Here is a 19,199-nt window from a genome sequence, read left to right as displayed (position 1 = left end):
ACAGCCGGCGGCGTCCTTCTGCGAACTACGGCACAGAGACTAGGGTGCTGGACAGTTAGTGGTGCAGGTTGAGTGCTAGGCTTTGCCCTGTATTTTTCAGAAGACCCAAGCCAGCTATGTAATAACCAGTAACTGTAAAGCATCTTTAGGAAAGGTGGTCATGGAGCAAGGAAGACCCATTGTTTCAGTATCACCTAAACCAGTGGTTTTCAAACTTTTTTTTCTGATGACCCAGATGAAAAAAATTGTTGATGCCTGCAACCCAACAAAGCTGGGGCGGAGGGGTTTGGGGTGTGAGAGAGGCTCAGGGCTGGGGAAGAGGGTTGGGCTGCAGGTTGGGGCCAGGAATGAGGCTCAGGGCTGGGGTAGAGGTTGGGGTGTGGGAGAAGGTCAGGGCTCTGGGGTGGGGATGAATGGTTTGGGGTGCAGGGAGGGGCTCTGGTTTGCGGGGGGTTCAGGGCTAGGTCAGGGAGTTGGGGCATGGGCTTACCTTGGGCAGCTCCCAGGCAGCGGTGGTGCTAAGGCAGGCTTCCTTTACAGACAACTGAGACAAAGATAACAAAGCCTGTAGCAGGGAACAAAATCATTGTCACTCATGAGAAAATGGAAAGAGACTGCAACATGCACTCTGTTTATTCAGATTCCACTCTGCTGTTTCCTGGGTAAAAGATCAGAGTACAAAAGCCCAATGCTTAGTACCTTGTGATTAAAGCACTAGATTGGTCCAAGGAGATACTAGTTTAATTACCAGCTCTGTCACAGGCTTCCTGTGTCACCTTGGTCAGGTCACTTACTCTCTGTGGCATAGTTACCCATCTGTAAAATGGGGATAATACTTACTTACCTCTCCATGCTGTTGTGAGAGTACATTAATACATACATAAATGATTGTGAAGTGCTTGGATACTATGGTGATGAGGGCCGAATAAATAGACAAATACATTTTTGAGTATACGCTCTTTAAGGCAAGAGCCATCTAACTTTACATACTGTACAACTTTGAGAAAACAAATGTAAATACATAATAATGATAAGGGATTGTATATATTTTTATTGATAAAGTTTGAATATGCACCAAGAATTTGAGATAGGCACATTTTAAGCAATTTGAAATAAATTTTCAAAACATGATGAAAACATACTTTAATGTGTCTTACAAAATATACAGGAAATTAACTTCTTCCCCGTGCATATCTGGGGGGCAGATTCACTTTGTGAACACTGATTTTTTTCCAACATTTTGAATTAAACAAAGTAGATAGAGTCAGTGAGTTAATGTGAAAAAGGAAAACAGCAGATCCCCTATTTGTTGATTCCATAAACCAGCAGTCATTTAAGGAGAATAGTGATTTAGAAGGGAGGGGGCAGAGGATCAAAGAAAAAATAAAACATAAGACATGTAGATAGAATGCAGAGAAAGGAACTCAGAGTGCCAACAACTTAAGCAAAGAGAGATAGAAAATCCATCCTGCCACAGATAGCCTCTTGTCAGTCACAGACCAAGGGCTACCTCCAGAAAAGCAGATTCAGGCATGGAGTTGTGGTATAGGTGTTCAGGTGGCAGGTGTGATATAGAAAGGCCAATTCACCTGGCACAAGAATTAAAAAATGGGGAAAACAGTTGGAAAGGAAAGAGTAGGGTTTATATGTCATTGGCATTAAAAGTTTGGAAACTTCATCTATTTTTCAAAAGTTTACATGGGAATATACTTTGAGACGCACTGGACCTGATTCTTCTCTCCAGCTGATGCAAATCAGGAACAACCACACAGACATCAGTGGAGTTACCTGGACCAGATTCTCAGCTGGTGTAAAAATGGAGCAACCAAGTATCTGACCTGCAAAAGTGCAAATGCCATTTGAGAAGAGAATCAGATGATCTTGCTCAAAGTTGAGACTGATTCTCTGCTGCCCTGCTCCTGTGAAACCATTTACAGCAATGTGAAGTGAATGTAAAATGCCCCATTCTGATTTGTTAGTTTTATACCCACTTTTCATAGTGTAAATGATTGCATGAGGTACAGAGCAGAAAGTCAGGCACCTCTAGTTTAAAATCTTAGTCAAAGTCAAGTGCTTCCTTTAGTATTTTTTCTTCCTGTTTCTCTTCTCCAACTTCCATACTAAACCCACCAAGCCCACCAAGTTGACGTGCTCAGCAGGAACCGAACATGTGGCTTGCTGAATCAGGTCTAATTCAGGTATCTAGCAAATTTACTAGATTTCACCCTGCTTTCTGGACCTGCTTATTTCTGAACTGGATCTTTCCACTCAACCTAAACTTTATCAGCATTCACAGAAAGAGTGTGCTCGATTATTTTGGTGCTGGAAGAACATAAGATCAAACAGTCTTCTTAGGTTGTAAGAGGATCTATGTCCAGCTGACAAATAGAACTTGATCTCAAACAATTAAGTAAGGAAGCCATTTGTCCAACTGAAGTGCTAAGACTTTCCACGATTTGTGTGCCCAGTCAAGGATATTGTTCTACAGGACATGCAGAGCTGGGGATCATTCCAAGAGGTCTGATCCTGCACCTTTTCAAAGTCAATGGCAAAATTCTCTTTGACTTCAGTGGTGCAGAGTCAGGTCCCAGATATAGGAAAATAAATACTTCTTCCTTCTGGTAAAGAAAAAAAGAGGCAGTGGGCCTCACAGATGGAATATGCATCACAATAGACCATAAGATACACAATGTAACATTGAGTGCAAAGAGAACAGTATATATGTCTGCAATTGTGGTCTCCCATGTCTAGGAGAGATGAAGTTAAACTGGGACAGGTGCAGAGAAGGGCTACTAGGATGATCAGAGGAATGGAAACCCTACCTTATAAGATGAGACTCAAAGAGCTTGGCTTGTTTAGCCTAACCAAAAGAAGATACAATTGCTCTCTATAAATACATCAGAGGGATAAATACCAGGGAAGGAGAGGGATTGTTTAAGTGCCAATGTGGACACAAGAACAAATGGATATAAAGTGGCCATCAAGAAGTTTAGGTTTTAAATTAGATGGTTTCTAACCATCTGGGAGTGAAGTTCTGGAACAGCCTTCAAGGGAAGCAGTGGGGACAAAAAACATAACTGACTTCAAGACTGAGCTTGATAAGTTTCTGCAGAAGGGATGGTATGATCAGGCTGCCTATAATGGCATGTAGCTGATCTACAACTGCCACAGCAAATATCTCCAGCGGCCAGTGGTGGGACCCTAGATGGGGAGGGCTCTGATTTACTACAGCAAATTCTTTCCCAGATGTCCAGCGGGTGGGTCTTGCCCACCTACTCAGAATCTAACTGATTGCCATATTTGGGGTCAGGAAGGAATTTTCCCCAGGTCAGATTGGCAGAGACCCTATGATTTTTTTCACCTTCCTCTGCAGCAGGAGGCACAGGTCACTTGCAGGTTTAAACTAGAGTAGATGGTGGATTCTCTGTAATCTGAAGTCTTTAAATCATGATTTAACTTCAGTAACTGAGCTGGAGATTAGGGGTTTATTACAGGAGTGGATGGGTGAGGTTCTGAGGCTTGCAATGGGCAGGAGGTCAGACTAGATGAATATGATGGTCCCTTCTAGCCTTAAACTCTATGAGTCTGCAGCACGATGCAGATTGCTATTTTAGTATTTCCAATAGATCACCTCCCTTTAAATGCAATGTTAAATCCCGTTGTCCATGGTAGAATTCTGTAGACTGAAACTGTGAAAAAAATGTAAGAATCCAGGTAGAAAATCCTGGATCACACCATTCAATGGTAATCTCGCCCTACTCTTGGAAAACAACCACCCAATTTACCAACATTGACCAGAGCCAGCACTAGGCTTAAGCACACTAAGCAATTGCTTAGGGACCTGAGCAGTTCAAGGGGCTCCCTATTCACTTTTTATTATCATCATTATTATTAATAATATTGTAGGGGTCCCCAAAATATTCCTGCTTAGGGCCCCCGATGGGCAAACACTACCTCTGACATTGACTTAGGCCTGGTCTACACTATGACTTTAGGTCAAATTTAGCAGCGTAACCTCGATTTAAGCCTGGACCCGTCCACACGACGAAGCCCTTTTTTTCGACTGAAAGGGCTCTTTAAATCGATTTCTTTACTCCACCTCCGACCAGGGGATTAGCGCTGAAATCATCCTTGCCAGGTCGAATTTGAGATAGTGTGGACACAATTTGACAGTACTGGCCTCCAGGAGCTATCCCAGAGTGTTCCATTGTGACCGCTCTGGACGGCGCTCTCAACTCAGATGGATTGGCTGGGTAGACAGGAAAAGGTCCGTGAACTTTCGAATTTCATTTCCTGTTTGGCCAGCGTGTTTGCAGAGCTCATGCAGAGGTCATCAGCATGATGTGCACATCGCCAGGGCACATTGCCCAGCCCGTAGTTTGTGAGAAGTCTATGACCATGTCCCTCTCGTCACCGCGCTGCTGTTACCTCCTCGGTTGGTTTTGTGTAACACAATTGTCTGCCATTGCTCTGACAACATGGCTTACAGAGAATTAAAATCAACAAAGGGGATGGCTTTACATCAAGGAGAAACACAAACAAATGTCACACAGAATGGCCCCCTCAAGGATTGAACTCAAAACCCCGGGTTTAGCAGGCTATTGATTTCACAAAACAAATCAGGTCAATTTCTTGTTTTGATCCATCTATCTTTTACATCTTAGGCTGGCAGCAGACAGTGCAGTACGACCGCAAGCCGTCATCCTCTCCTGGGTGCTCAGCAGAAGACGCTGTATTACGATTGCTAGCTATCATTCTCTCCTGGCTGCTCGTCAGAAGACTGTGCCGTATGAGTGCTAGCCATCGTTGTCTCCTGGGTGCTCGGCAGAAGATCGGAATGACCTGGCTAAATCACTCCCATGTCTGCCCAGGCGCCCCGACCATTCTCACCAAGGTCGGCTAAAAGAGCACTCAGGAATATGACGACAAGGGCTACTAATCATAATGCACCATCTGCTGCCAGAAGGCAATGAGCTGCTGCTGTGTACCAATGCAGTCCCACGTCTGCCAGCACCCAGGAGACGTACGGTGATGGTAAGCTGAGAGGGCTCCATGCTTGCCGTGGTATGATGTCTGCTCAGGTAACCCAGGAAAAAAGGTGCAAAACAATTGTCTGCCATTGCTTTCACGGAGGGAGGGAGAGGGGGGCCTGACAACATGTACCCAGAGCCACCCGTGACACTGTTTTTGCCCCATCAGACATTGGGATCTCAATCCAGACTCCCAATGGGCAGCGGAGACTGCGGGAACTGTGGGATAGCTACTCACATCTACCCACAGTGCAATGCTTCAGAAGTCAACGCTAGCCTCAGTAATGTGGACGCAGTCCACCGACTTAATGCACATAGAGCATTTTGGGTGGGGACATGCACAATCGATTGTATAAAAACGATTTATAAAAAACTGACTTCAATAAATTCGACCTAATTTCATAGCGTAGACATACCCTTACGAATATATCACTGTAAAGACCAAAGTTACTCTATCCTGTGTTATCCTACTGTTACTACATATGAATCAGATTTCCCACTAAAAAGAAAATTTTGAAGGCAAAAAAAATGCTGTAAATTCACTGAAGAAACTGCTATTAATTGAGGGCAATGCAGGACATTTATTTCATTCTGTTATCAATCCTTTGTGTGTCTTTCTCTAAAGTTCCCTCTGAAAAAGAGTACTCCCGCGGTCTGAGATATAGACTCAACACAGGAATGGTCATTTGCCTTAAAAGCAGTGCTTAACTTGATAGTATATAATAGCTTGAGACCAGTACAGATGTTCATAGGCTACGAGTGCTTGATTTCAGCATTCCATTACTATGCAGAAGATTTTGCTCAAATGCTACAAAAATGTAACCAGACCACTCCCACTTTTTATCATTCAGAAGGACAATGTCCCAGAGACCAATACTTTTGGAAAGAGATTTGTGAAGCACTGAACGGCATTTCCCCAATTCTTCTTTTGTTGGATCTCATGCTTTATCCTCCTTCAACCTTGGATCAGGACAGACCTACATTGGTTTCCTGGGGCTGGGGGTGGGAGGGAATAATAAAGCCTTGAATAAGGAAATCTGCAGAGCAGCAACATATGCATCTCTTGACTGTAGTGGAACAATGCAGAATTGATGCTTTATCTTCAGCTGATGCTACATTCAACATGACAGACCAAAATAGCATAAGTGATTAAAACAATTATCCTATGTTCAAGTGTTTATTACCTCTCCCCCAATACAATTACATACAGTAGAACCTGTTTATATCAGGAAATTGGTTATAAAGAAACTGATTATGATGTAATGAAAATTCCAAATGGCTTCAATGCATTAGCATGGACTTTCACATTTCAAGCCTTGTCTACACTAGGATAAATACCTGTTGCTAACAGTAGGTGTCAGCATGAAGTACAAGTAATCCTTGAGAGGGCCATTTAGGGATTTGGGATTGGTCCTGCTTTGAGCAGAGGGTTGGACTAAATGATCTCCTGAGGTCCCTTCCAACCTTAATTATCTATGATTCTATGATTCTAAACTGTTGCGAAACATAGGTTCGCTGCAAGTGTAGCAATGACAAACATTGCTCAGCGCCATTTCAAATACTATGGATATAACCTTGTTTTGAATACACCTTTATTTTGGAAATGACTTGTCACATAGGATTTCTCTATGCAAATAATACAAGGCATAGGCTACTAAATATCACATTTTTTTAAATGGCCCAAATTCATCTGGTATAACCCCTCTCAAGTCAATGGAGTTGTATCTGGGTTGGAATTCATCCAGTATGTTTTTCATTTTTCAATGTATGCATATTGTGAAGCAAACACATCGCATGAAGGGAGACAGAAAATTCATTATGGCTACATAACAAGTTAAGGTGTTATTCCTGGGCCTGATCCCCAGAGGGTGTAAACTAGTGTTGCAATAGAGCCATGCTGCTTTATTGCAGATGAGGATCTCATTCCTAATCCAACATGTGTTGCCGTGTATCTTGAAAAAAAATCTTCTGCCAGGACCAAACACAGATCCACGGTGTTGGATTTTTCAAGATGCAAGATGACGCACATTCATGTTCTTGAGATTAAAATAGAGCTCTTAATCTGATTCCCATCTAGCCAAGCTCCTAATGAACAGAGAGCATGAACAGGAGAAAAGCAGAGAAAGCCAGGAGTAAGAATAGGTTAAACTCACCAGCACACCTTTAATTTTTGTCTTTAAGTTTTACAATGCTGCTTCTGAGTACAGTATGGATATGAAATTACTTACAGTTTTTGCCCAAGGCCAGGACTTCTTTTGTGTGGCTAAGGAAACAAAATTTAGCTCCATTGCCTCTGTTGTAAAGGATGCCAGGAAAATGTATTTTAAAAATACTTTAAACAGAAGTTATCTGGAAATAAATAGAACCTCGCTTTCAAACCTTCCTTGCTGCATGACAAAAGCTAAGCAGTCAGGTGCAGTGACTCACTCATTGTGACATTTTTGGAGAGAATGCTGCCTTTTATAACAACATTGATGTTTCCCCAGTGATGTTTCAACACTGGCCAATTTAGAAAAGAGAAATGTAGTGCAAAGTTGAAAGGTTATAGGCCAGCCAAAGAACTTAGAGATCATGGGACCATGAAAGAAGTACAACCTTTAAAATAAAATAAAATAAATAATACCCATAAAAAACAACAACAGAAACTTTCCAAAGGCCAGGAATTGAATTTGAACTCTTCCTTCACATACTGTACAAATATAAACTTCTCTGCAAAAGCCACTGAGGGGGTTCTGAAGAGTTTCCCTCCAGAGGTCACATTAATCTATACTGAATGGAAGGAGGGGAGAGGAAATCTTCCATTCACTTTTTGAAAGCTGTCACGGCTCTTTAGACTTCAATATTGCCCTTGTTTGGCCAGTACCCTTCCTAACTTATTCTCCCCACAGTCTGCAATGCCTCTGCAGCCTAGGGAGTGTGAAATTAAATTATGAAATATTTTATTATTTGTGGCTGTTGTATTCTGCTCCATCCTCACTCGTTTCTATTCCTTTCTCAGTCTCCTGTTATTTTTTTTTCTGGTGGAGACAAAGAAGAAGGGGGGAAAAACAATGCCTATAATAAAATACATATACTTCTCCAGTATTAGATGGGCTGCTGTTAGCATCCCAATTAGATTTTAGGATTCTGATTTGAGACTAACTCAGCTAGATTTTCTGCGTCAAGTCCTTTCCATAATCACTAAGCCACAAAGCATCCTGATTTTTTAAAAGGACACTAATGTCATTTATACCTAATATCAATTGTATCTAAAATAGTTGTAATATGATTAAGAACATCCTTCAGATTCTAAATAAAACAGATTTTAATACCTGCTGTGGTGTGGGACCTCCAAAAACACCATAGGACTGAGGTGTTGTGCTCGCCTGTTTTCTCAGCAGTAGCAGTTAACTTACAAATATTATTTGCTGACGCAATATACATAAACCAAATTGCTTTGGCACAAGAAGATGTTATGTAAACTGAAATTATTAGGCAAACAGACACCTTAATTGCAGCTCCACTTAAATTGGAAAAAACAAATGGTTTCCTAATGGAATATGGAACAGATAAGGGAAGAAATTATATTTTCAAGGTTCATCTCTTCTGAGTGTAAGAAATAAAAAGAGAAAAGTTAAACATTTGATCCTACAGTGTACTTGACTCTGCCTTTCAGGATCTGGGCCTAACGGACTTAAGCACTTAATCAAGAACCCCATATGGTACTTTCCTGATAATTGCCTGGGTTGCTCCATAAGTATTTCCTTTTTTCCTGTGAAAACTCCATTAAGTACCTCTTGACTCTCAGAGAGTGCAGGGAATTTTAAACATCCCTTTTCTCCCTGTGATCTCCCTATTTCCCTCCATGTTTCAAGATCACTCCAGTTAATTACACACATGAAGAGTAAACCGGAAAAAAAGAGTGAGGGGAATCAAACTCCCAGCACCCATCATTTATCTACAGCTAGTGATCCTTGTTTCCTCTTCTTTGGAACTCTGCCACCTGAACCAGATAATTACTGGACATAATAATGGTAGCAAGCCATAAAATCCACATAAATGCTATCTATCTTGCTAAGTAGAGACTCCCATGCCGTGCCTGACATGGGACTTTTCTACCAACGCCTGAGAAATTTTTGTGGAAGCCTATGCATCTACTCTACACTGCATAAGGGTAAATAGAGAGATAGGGAGCTTCTGAAGCTGGGGCAGATTTGTTTGTTTCTGAGTTAAGCCCTAAATGAACAACTGAATTAGCTTAGAAAAGAAAATATTGTCATTTAGCATTCCCTACTGGTTCTGCTGAGATGGCCGCTCCTAAATCCTCAAAGAGGTAGAAGGGAATATAGCCTGACTAGATTCCGAATAGCTGTTTTAGGGCATGTCTACACATATAGAGCTGCAGTGGCACAGCTGTATTGGTGCCTCTGCAGCATGTGTGATGAAGACGCTCTGTGCCGACGGGAGGGTGCCATAAGCCCCATAAGTGGCATAGCTTCTCCCGCTGACATAGCAGTGTAGACAATAGCGCTTATGTTGCTTTGCGGGGTGGAATATTCATACTCCTGAGTGACATACATTTTGCCAACATAGGCGGTAGCGTAGGAACAGTCTAAAAGCCTTATAGCTAAAAACTGCACAAGGCCCTAACAATGTACCTCAGATATTCAGACCAAGAATACCAATGCCTATAAAGTATTAATAAATTACAATGACATGCTAACTAATCTCCTTACACATGCTTAAGGCAATTTTCCCCTCATTTTCTGCATCTCACAAATGTCTGTTTCACCTAAACAAGAAGAATGATCTGGTGAACTACAGAGCTCATAACTCATTTTTAAAGTGGAAAAATGAAATTTTCCCCAAATCCCCGTTTACTAATGTTTTGTGAAATGAACTGTTCAAGACTATCCATCTGAGAAAGAACTGAAAGTCTTCCTCCTTGTCCTCTAGAAGTGGCATAATAAATGCACGGCTGGTTCCTCCTGGGATGTGTAGTGTAGCCCATGAGAACGTGGGTTCTGTTTCTTAATACATAGATTTTGCAGACATCCATTATGCATTCACATGGACTTACTTTGCAGCTTTCTTTTTCCTTTTTGCCTTCATCCTTTTAATGGTGGCTTTTATTCCAAGAAAGAAGAATGAGAAGTGGACAAAATATGAAACAAACAGGACAAAAATTGTTCCTTGTTCAGGTTACAATAGAGACTGATTGCAAACTCTTTTCTTATGCAAAATGCCCAAAACGGGAATTTTGCCTGAGTAAGAAGTGCAAGACTGCGTCCCTAAACTTTACAGAGTATACAGTTATAAACTAGTCACCTTAAACCCTGTAAGGTTAGCCATAAATCATTGGGTTAACATTTTACAGCCCAGGAGCCCACAGTTAGGCACCTAACTCCATATTTAAGTGCCTCAGTGGAAGTGTCCTGATTTCCAGAGATGCTGAGCACCTTGACCATTCTAAGTGGGGGGTTGCAGGTGCTCAGTACTGCTAGGTAACAGGCTCAGGGCTCCTTAAAGCTATTTCAACGCCTGTCCTGAAATGTGCCAACTGCCTTCTGTGTAGTCAACTGTTGTGGACCTTGGTGGGAGTAGAGGGCACTCAGGCCCTGCAAGAGCTAGTGATAAACATCACACAACCATGGATACAAGGGAAAGTGAGACATATTAATACTGTTTATGGGGAACCTTTCCAAAACTGTCCTTAGTGCTACACATTATAAACCTATCATGATACTACAGTCTAAATAGTCTAAAGTCAGAGATACTGAAGGAGATCAGGTGGGTGCACTAATCTCCCCTGTCACTGCCCTGCCCTTAAACTTCTTTGCTGGAGCTCTGAGAGTCATCCATTTTTCTTGCTGCTTTATCCTCCTCAGCTCACATCTTCCATGAATGCAACTGCTTTCACAGCCCTGTCAGCAACGATCTTTAATCAGCTGGAGGGGTTACCTGCAAGACACTCCTTTTCCTTTTGAGGGCAGAATGCTTTGCCTCCCTAACACGCCTGCAGACCCTGCTATCCAGGGAGCATGAGACTGGCCAAAGGAACTGAGCTCGGAGCTTCTGAATGACAATAAAGAGCACTGTGACAGATGACCTTTTAATTAATCTGTTTTATATTCATTTTGCAGTGTAACCCCCGTGGTTTAACTGTGGAGGGTCTTTTGTTTGTTTACAACAATAGTCAGGGTTGGTACAAGAAAATCAAGGGCTCTCAGTAAAGCCAGATTGGCTTCCCATTTTTAACACCTCTACTCAAGGTCCTCTACATCTACAGGTTTGATTCAACTCCAACAAAAATTTCTGGGGATACCCCACAAAAACAAAAAATAAAGCCAGATTACTAGGCATCTCCATAGTTCATTGATTGGGAACTAAGTCTGCCTGCTTTTAGTTTCATATAATCAGAATGCAAGGACTTAACTTAATAAGAATTCTTCAAATAGTAATTAAAAAGAAAGAAGCACTAGAGCTACAATAGTTGCCATGGAGGATAAGTCAGAAATCTTTAGTTTTAGTTTGGGTGAGACTGAAAAAAATAAATCAGAAGGCATGGAAATTAAGGCAGCACCTGTCAGGAATGGTCTATGTAATACTTAGTCCTGCCTTGAGTGCTGGGGACTGGATTGGAAGACCTCACAAGGTCCCTTCCAGTCCTATGATTCATTGGAGAATATCCAAGGCAGCAAAATATTGAGAAATGCCGCCAAGTGTAACACCTGTGACAACCACAGGTAAATCTCCTATTGGAGTTACATATCTGCTCCTCTGCTACGGGATCCTGTTACTATCTTGCAAGACATGGGGAAAACAGAAGTGATGGAAAAGACCCACTTTGGTCATCTAGTCCATCTTCTGCCAGTGCAGGATTATCCCCTATTGTATATTTATACACGCACTAAGGTTTCTGCAGATGTATAACAGGTTCTCAAGCTAGAGGTTATGAACAGGTCTCAAGGAGTTGCAGTCACCTTGCCCTTCCGATATTGCTAAATAGGTGGAGGGTCTTGGTATGGCAAAGGTTGAGAACCAGTGTTGTGTAGAATCTTCTACTGTATCTCTTGCATTGGCAGGGCTGGCTCCAGGCACCAGCATCCCAAGCAGGTGCTTGGGGTGGCAATCTGCAAGGGGCGGCAGTCTGTGTGTTTTTGCCCCCAAGTAGCGTGCCAAATTGCTGCTGCAGACGGCAAGGGCAGTCTGTGTGCCGTTAGGGAGGCTCATGCGTTTCCGCGATGGAGGCAATTCGGTAGCAGCTTCTATGTTCATCTGTCTGTGGCAGCGCAACTTCTGTCTTCCAGCTGAAGACAGAAGCTGCCACCGAATTGCCGCCACCATGGAAAAGCGCCTGGTCCCTAACAGCACACGGACTGCCCCCGCCATCCGCGGCGGCAATTCGGCGCGCTGCTTGGGGACAAAAACAGTAGAGCTGGCCCTGTGCATTGGCACAAACTGCATGGAGACAGCTGACTTACTTCAACATTCTTGTCCTTTCCACACTATCTGTGGCTTTGTTCCCAGCTGGGATGCAGCTATATGACATCAGCCTACAGAGGGTACCCATTCTAAGGGGAAAACAGTCCCTCCACATTTTTACATTACACTTTTTGATTAAGGCAGAAACATGTTTTACTATGACAAAGACAAACACCCCAGGGATAAAACTACACAAGGGTTTTGCTTATTAGTGTTTTAAACCTCAGTTTTGTTAATCCAGCTCTCTATTGCTCTGCACGCTGTGATACCTCTTGAGCTGAGCGGAGATATAGACAGCCTGTATTCTTTCAACCTCAGCAGGCTGTCACTGCTTTTGATATAGCAGCTGTCTTAAAGGTACTACTAGATTTCAATTAAAACAAGCCTGTATTTAGGGTGAAAATAGGGTTATTTTAACTGCCAGACCTGCCAACTTTTATTCACTCTCAGTAGTAGTAATTTTATTTGATGTTCCTGATTTTAAGCTGTGCCATCCATAAAATTAAGAGATACTGGAGTTATGATGTATTTTATATTCATATCACCAAAAATCCATCATTAAAAGAAGCACTTCTACTGAGAAGAACATGCTTAAATATGATAAATAATAAAATGCTCTATACTTATAGCCGGTATTACTAGCATAGGCTTTCAGTGATAGGACAATACAAATGGCTTTCCTATGCCAACAATATTAAGCTCAATACATTTTTCACTGACCATAAGGATCTGTTTCTAAGAACATTAATGCTCCAGAGAGGGAACTGACATGCAGCACATGGGTATAACACATTTTGTATTGCCAGACACAAGGATTTGTCTTAAGAGCAGGTCATATGATCCAAAGTAAAATAGTTGTCTCCTAGTGTTTCCTTTGCAGCTAGTCAGAAGTTCCCTTCCCATGCTACCTATATTATAAAATTCACATTCAAGCAATAGCTAATACACCAAATTCTCTGCTGATGTAATGCCACTTCAGTAGAGTTATACCAGCAGAGGACTGGCCCCAATAAATTTTAGGCGCATTCCTAAGGGATAAGGCTTTTAGCACTTATTACGCTTTTTTGTTTTGCCACGGTGTATGGAAAAAAACCCAAACAATAAACCCAAACAATGTGCAGGATGAACTTTAGAATTGTGATGAGCACCACCTGAGAAGTGCTGACCTCCCTTATATCCTGCTAACATCAAAAGAAGTTGAGGGTGAGAAGCACCCGACAGAATCAGTCCTTAAATGCTCATGATATCACAGAGGTGATGAGTGAGGTAATCTCTTTTATAGGATCACCTTCTGTGGTGAGAGAGACACGCTTTTGAGCTTTCGTGGAGCTCTTCTTCAGGTCTGGTAAATATGCTCTGAGGCTACGTCTACACTACCTGCCGTATCGGCGGGTTACAATCGATTGCTTGGGGATCAATATATCGCGTCTCATCTAGACGCGATATATCGATCCCCGAGCGCGCTTATATTGATTCCGGAACTCCACCAACCCCAATGGAGTTCCGAAATCTACAGGGGGAGCCGCGGACATCGATCCCATGCGGTGAGGACGGGTGAGTAATCCGATCTTAGATATTCGACTTCAGCTATGTTATTCACGTAGCTGAAGTTGCGTATCTAAGATCGATTTTTCCCCGTAGTGTAGACCAGCCCTGAGTGTCACAGCTAAATACAAGGTGGAACAGATAGTGAGGCATAAGTAGTTAACATATATTTCAAGGTACCATTCAAAGTGAAGTGGTCTGTGAACACCTCTCAAGTCATAGGGGGAAAGGAAAAGAAAAGCTGGGGTGGGAAGGGTACGTGGGTTATAAACTGTTATAATAAATTATAAATCCAGTGTCCCTATTCAGGCTGTGATTTTCAGTGTTCAGCAAAGTTATGAATTTATGCTCCCAGGCTCATCTTCTGCAGGTGTTACACATATTTCTTTTGAGAATGAGAACGGAGAGGTGACATATGAAGAGACTGTTTTATGAAAAGTGTTCACCCACAAGTGATAAGGTGTATTCTCTTATTTTTTGGTGTGTGTTCATTCAAGACTGTGGTGGTTGTCTTCTTTTACCCACATAGTTGTTATTGGGGCATTTAGTGGACTGGAAGAGGTACATCACATGTTGTGATAGGCATGCGTAGGATCCGTGGATCTTGAAAGGTGTGTTGTGCAGGTGTTACTCATCATAGTATTGGAGATATGTCTACAGGTTTTGCATCTGTTTTTCTGGCAGGGCCTGGTGCTGCTTTGAGTGGGTGTGTCCTGGTCTGTGAGGAGCTTGCTTCTTATGATGAGCTTGGAGATGCCAGAAGAGGGGGATCAGGAAAGATTTCTCTCAGTATGGGGTCCCCATAGAATATGGGTTGTGATATGTTTGATGATAGCCTGTATAGGTTCTAGTGTAGGTGACAACTAGGAGTATGCAGAGGTGGGGTTTTTTTTTTTTTTGTATTGAAGCAGGTTCTCTAGGGTATTTATGTGCCCCATTTCATGATGTGATCTACATTCCACCAGAAGTTTTAAGTGTGTTAAGGAGCATACTCCAGATTTTCTCCTCGGAGCATATTCTGTGGTATTTGCATATCTGGCTGTAGATAATAGATTTCTTGGTGTGTCTGGGGTGGTTATTGGATCTGTGAAGGTAGGTCTGGTGATCTGTGGGTTTCTTGTATATCGTTGGCTGGAGGCTATTGCTGAAGCTGACCGTGGTATCCAGGAAGTTGATGCTAGTGTGGGAATGTTCTAGAGTGTGTTTAATGGATGGATGGTGGTTGTTATGAGGGATCCTCCAGATCTGAGATTTCTATGCTGGCAAGACTGGCAAATTCTTCCAGAGATAAGACAGCCTTATTGGCCTTCTCCTAGGCATTTTCCTACAAGACTGTTCCAAGAGGATGTCTCCAGTACCTCCAGCGGAAGAGTTTAAAGAATCCATCTCCTTCCAGTGGAAGATAAAATTTTGCTCTCATATCAGGAAGCATTACAGAAACCACAGTCACGCGTGTTGTCAAAAGGATACAGCCAAAGCTATTACTCTAGCAGAAATATCTGAGGCATCAAACGCTGTCTTATGTTCATGTTTGGTCACATTTTGGCCCTCCTTCAGAATGGCATTAGCCAGCTTCCTCTGATCATCTAAAAGATTGTCAATAAGGGAAGTCACCTTATTCCAAAGATGATAATGATAACGTGGCATGACAGCTTGGTAATTGGCTATCCTCATTCCTGGGGTTGCTGAAGAAAACATTTTCTTCCCCTGCACATCCATTGTTTTATCTTCTTTATCAGTGGGTATAGAGTACACATTACCACTCTTTGATCACTGAATTGACACTACAACTATAAATGAATTTGGGACTCAGTGATTATGAAACATCCCCAAACCCTCCTGAGGGAACTGATATAGCTTGTTAGGCTTTCTAGACATGTGTTGAGTGGTTGACGCTGTGGACCAGATTGACTTTTCTGGCTGTGATAAGCCATCCAGCAATGGTAAATCACTCTCACTCTAGCTGAGGAGCTCAGTTTGTGAAAAACTGGGTGAAAGACTGGAACTGAAGGCAACCCTAAAGCTTTCACCATTTTCTCAACCAGATCTTGACACACATCCACATTCTTTGAAGAAGACAGAACCAAGTTCACCCCAGCATTAGCAGGAGATGTTTGTCATTCTGAATTAGGCTCCATTTCTTGCTCAGTTTCAGTCGGTTCTGGTTCCTCTTTTTCAGAAAAAATGTCATGTACAATAGAAGGAGTCTTGCCCTTAACAACAGCTTCTGTTCTCATACCCAAACTCCTCAGATCTGGAGCTCTGAAGTTTGGAAAAAGATGCTTAATGTGGTCAGATCAGAAGTATGCTCCCTGTACTGCTCAGGTTCTTTAGGTTTTGTAATATCTATTGTTTTTTAAATCAGCTGGGCTATCACCACCTACAAGAGTTCACATAGCAGCAATATCTGCCTTTCATTAAGGGGTTAATGGCAAATCATTGTTTGTGTATAATTTAGTTAAAAAGCTTCTCAAAGGATTAACTAATTTATACCCATTTGTTAGCTCTCCATATCAACTTGGGATCTTAACCTGGCTCTTTTAAAGCTCATGTTGCCACCATTTGAACCACTGGTCAAATGTTCAGTGTTTCACCTCAGTCTCAGAAAGTTTTTTCTCGTAAACATTACCTCAGCAAAAAGAATTAGCAAGTGACAGGCTTTTATGACAGGTCCTCTACCTACAGTTTTTCATAAAGATAAAGTGGTCTTAAGTTCACTGCTAATAAAAGTTCCTCCATGTCAGCTGCACCCAGCTGGGACATCCCGTGAGTATGAATATGCAGAGCCCATTGTGAAGAACTCCAGTGACAGGTAAGTAACCTTCATTTTGTTTTTCTTCATTGCATTTGCTTAGATGCTCAAAATATGACAGCCAGTTGACAGTTGCAAGCATGGGACCCAATCCTGCAGCTCTTACTCACATGAATAATGCAAGTGAACATAAAGGAACAACTTAGGTGAGTGAGGGGTTCCAGAGCAGAACAAAGTTGTATTCTGTAACTGTACTGAAGGTGAACTATCTTTTACAAAACTAAGCTCCACACCTTCCAAAATATTCAGCTTGCTTATTTCTGTGGACAGCCTAGTCCATCAGCAGTCATTAAAATGCTGCACTCTATGTAGTCTTACTGTAGTTGTGATTCTAGCCAGGTAGTAAGATCCCAACATCTCTGTTCTAAAATGTGAGACTAGCCCACATTTTTAGATAATATAATTATCTCCAAGAAACTGATGTTGCATATTTTTACTTGAACAAGAAGGAAAATCTTAGTATGCTATTAATGTAACTAAGAGAAAAGAAGAGGTTTGTTCAGCCAAGAAGCCAGCTCATTGACAGTCCATTTTAGCTTTTTTGCCTCGTGTTTGAAGATGTGGATTTTATTAAGCAGAGGGTTGTTTCTAAAGAGAGGTCCTAGGGGAGAGGAAATTAAAACCAGCCTGATCACATCTTGATATATGTCCTACATAAAATGTTGGTTGTTTAATGTATGAAGCGCCCACTCCTGAAGGTGATCAGTGTTCTCAACTCCAACTGAAGTCAATGGAGCCATTGGATGCTCAAAACATCTCAGAAGGGGCTCAGCATTTTGCAGGATTGGGCCTTAAAGGTACTTTTTTCCTGACCAAATGTGCTGGTGGAGCCCTGGTAGTTGTTGCCCAAGAGATATAGAACATTATCCAGACTATTATTGGAATATGATGCCCAGTTCTGGCATCCAGTCTTTAAGAAGGAAGTTGATAAGTTGGAAAGGATTCAGAAAACAGCTACAAGAATGATTCAAGGTCTGGAAAACCTGCCTTGCAGTGAGAGAAAAAAAAGACTACATTTATTTAGTTCATCCAAGAGAAAATTAAGACATGTCTTGGTCACAGTCTACAAGTGCCTACATGGAGAGAAAAATTCTCAGACAGAGGACTCAATACCCTGTATCACAGCCATCATCGTTTTGGACAAGGACTGGATGGGACTCTTTGGAGCTGCTCATTAATTAACCAGAGGAATCATTATTAATTTAATAATGCTTTCATACCAGCAGCTGACCAAAAATCCTGAAATGGATCTAGAATGGATACAAGGCACTTACAATCAGGGTCTCTTTTAATGGGCATCATCTTTTTAGCGGGTACCAACAATGACTTTGGAAAATCTTGGCCCATCTTTCTGCATCACTATCACTAGGCTACAGGAATAGTTCTATTAAACCTCACACCTTCACATAGCACATATTCAAGTGTGAATCAGAGTTGCTGATTTACAAGCTCTAATCTAATTGGTTCTCAATTTTAATAAAGTCCTCTTTGCCTCTCCCAATTTTGAACTCCTTTTACTGCAATTTAGCCCCATGCCTAGTCTCTTGCTGTAATTTGATATTACTCCTGATCTCTTCACCTCTCACTATAATTTAGCGCTACTCCTGATTCAGAGTCTTGTGTCCATGTAAGAACACTCAATTTTTTTTTACCTCTCTCTAGGTTTTCAGCGTTCTTGAGCTCCAAGATGCTCACAGTTTTCTGCCACTCCTTGTCAATTTATTCTGTTTCTGACCTCTATGTACTAGTTGCCAATTTCCTCCCACTCCTTGGTGTGAAATTGACAAGGAGCACAGTAAAAGTGACATGAAGAGGCACAGAGATCATGCATGAGTGGTATGAAATTGACAAGTGGCAGTGGAACAAGCGGCAGTGACCAGGTTTTAACCCTGAGATCTCCTTTCACATTCAATGTTATATGAGACTGTGTCTGAATAAACAGATATTACAGTTTTCCTCTTTTGTGATGTATATTATTAAGGGTGAGTAGTGACTCCAGAGCTAAGACTGCATTAAGATCTGGACTAAGCCACCTCTGTTTTACAATTTGACCATATAATTTAATATCCAGATCTGGCAATATAAATGGGACAATAGAATTTTTGATGTTATTTTTAACAAAATATTTGTTTAGTGTCCTTTGCAAAATGTCAATATTTTCTTCTTTTTGGAAGTGTTGCCCTATTTCCTCATATTTCTTGCGTTTCTTGAGTTAAACAATCACAGTCCTCAAAAAACTCACACACCTACACCCTGATAACACCCCATACTGAGGCCCCTCTTGAACTTTTATATCATGCCCATTATTCAGAATAACCTGAGTTTCACCAAGATCAGCTGCTGGAACC

At 41.7% G+C, this 19,199-nt stretch overlaps 1 protein-coding gene across 1 annotated transcript in view; it reads right to left on the bottom strand.

The window, feature by feature from the left end:
* The window catches only part of GPC1 (glypican 1), a 738,496-nt gene that overhangs the window by 311,986 nt on the left and 407,311 nt on the right, over nucleotides 1–19,199 (bottom strand). The window lies entirely within an intron of this gene.

The sequence above is a fragment of the Chelonoidis abingdonii genome, chromosome 8 (assembly GCF_003597395.2).
Source record: "Chelonoidis abingdonii isolate Lonesome George chromosome 8, CheloAbing_2.0, whole genome shotgun sequence".
NCBI lineage: Eukaryota > Metazoa > Chordata > Testudines > Testudinidae > Chelonoidis > Chelonoidis abingdonii.
This window is presented reverse-complemented; position numbering and strand designations above follow the sequence as displayed.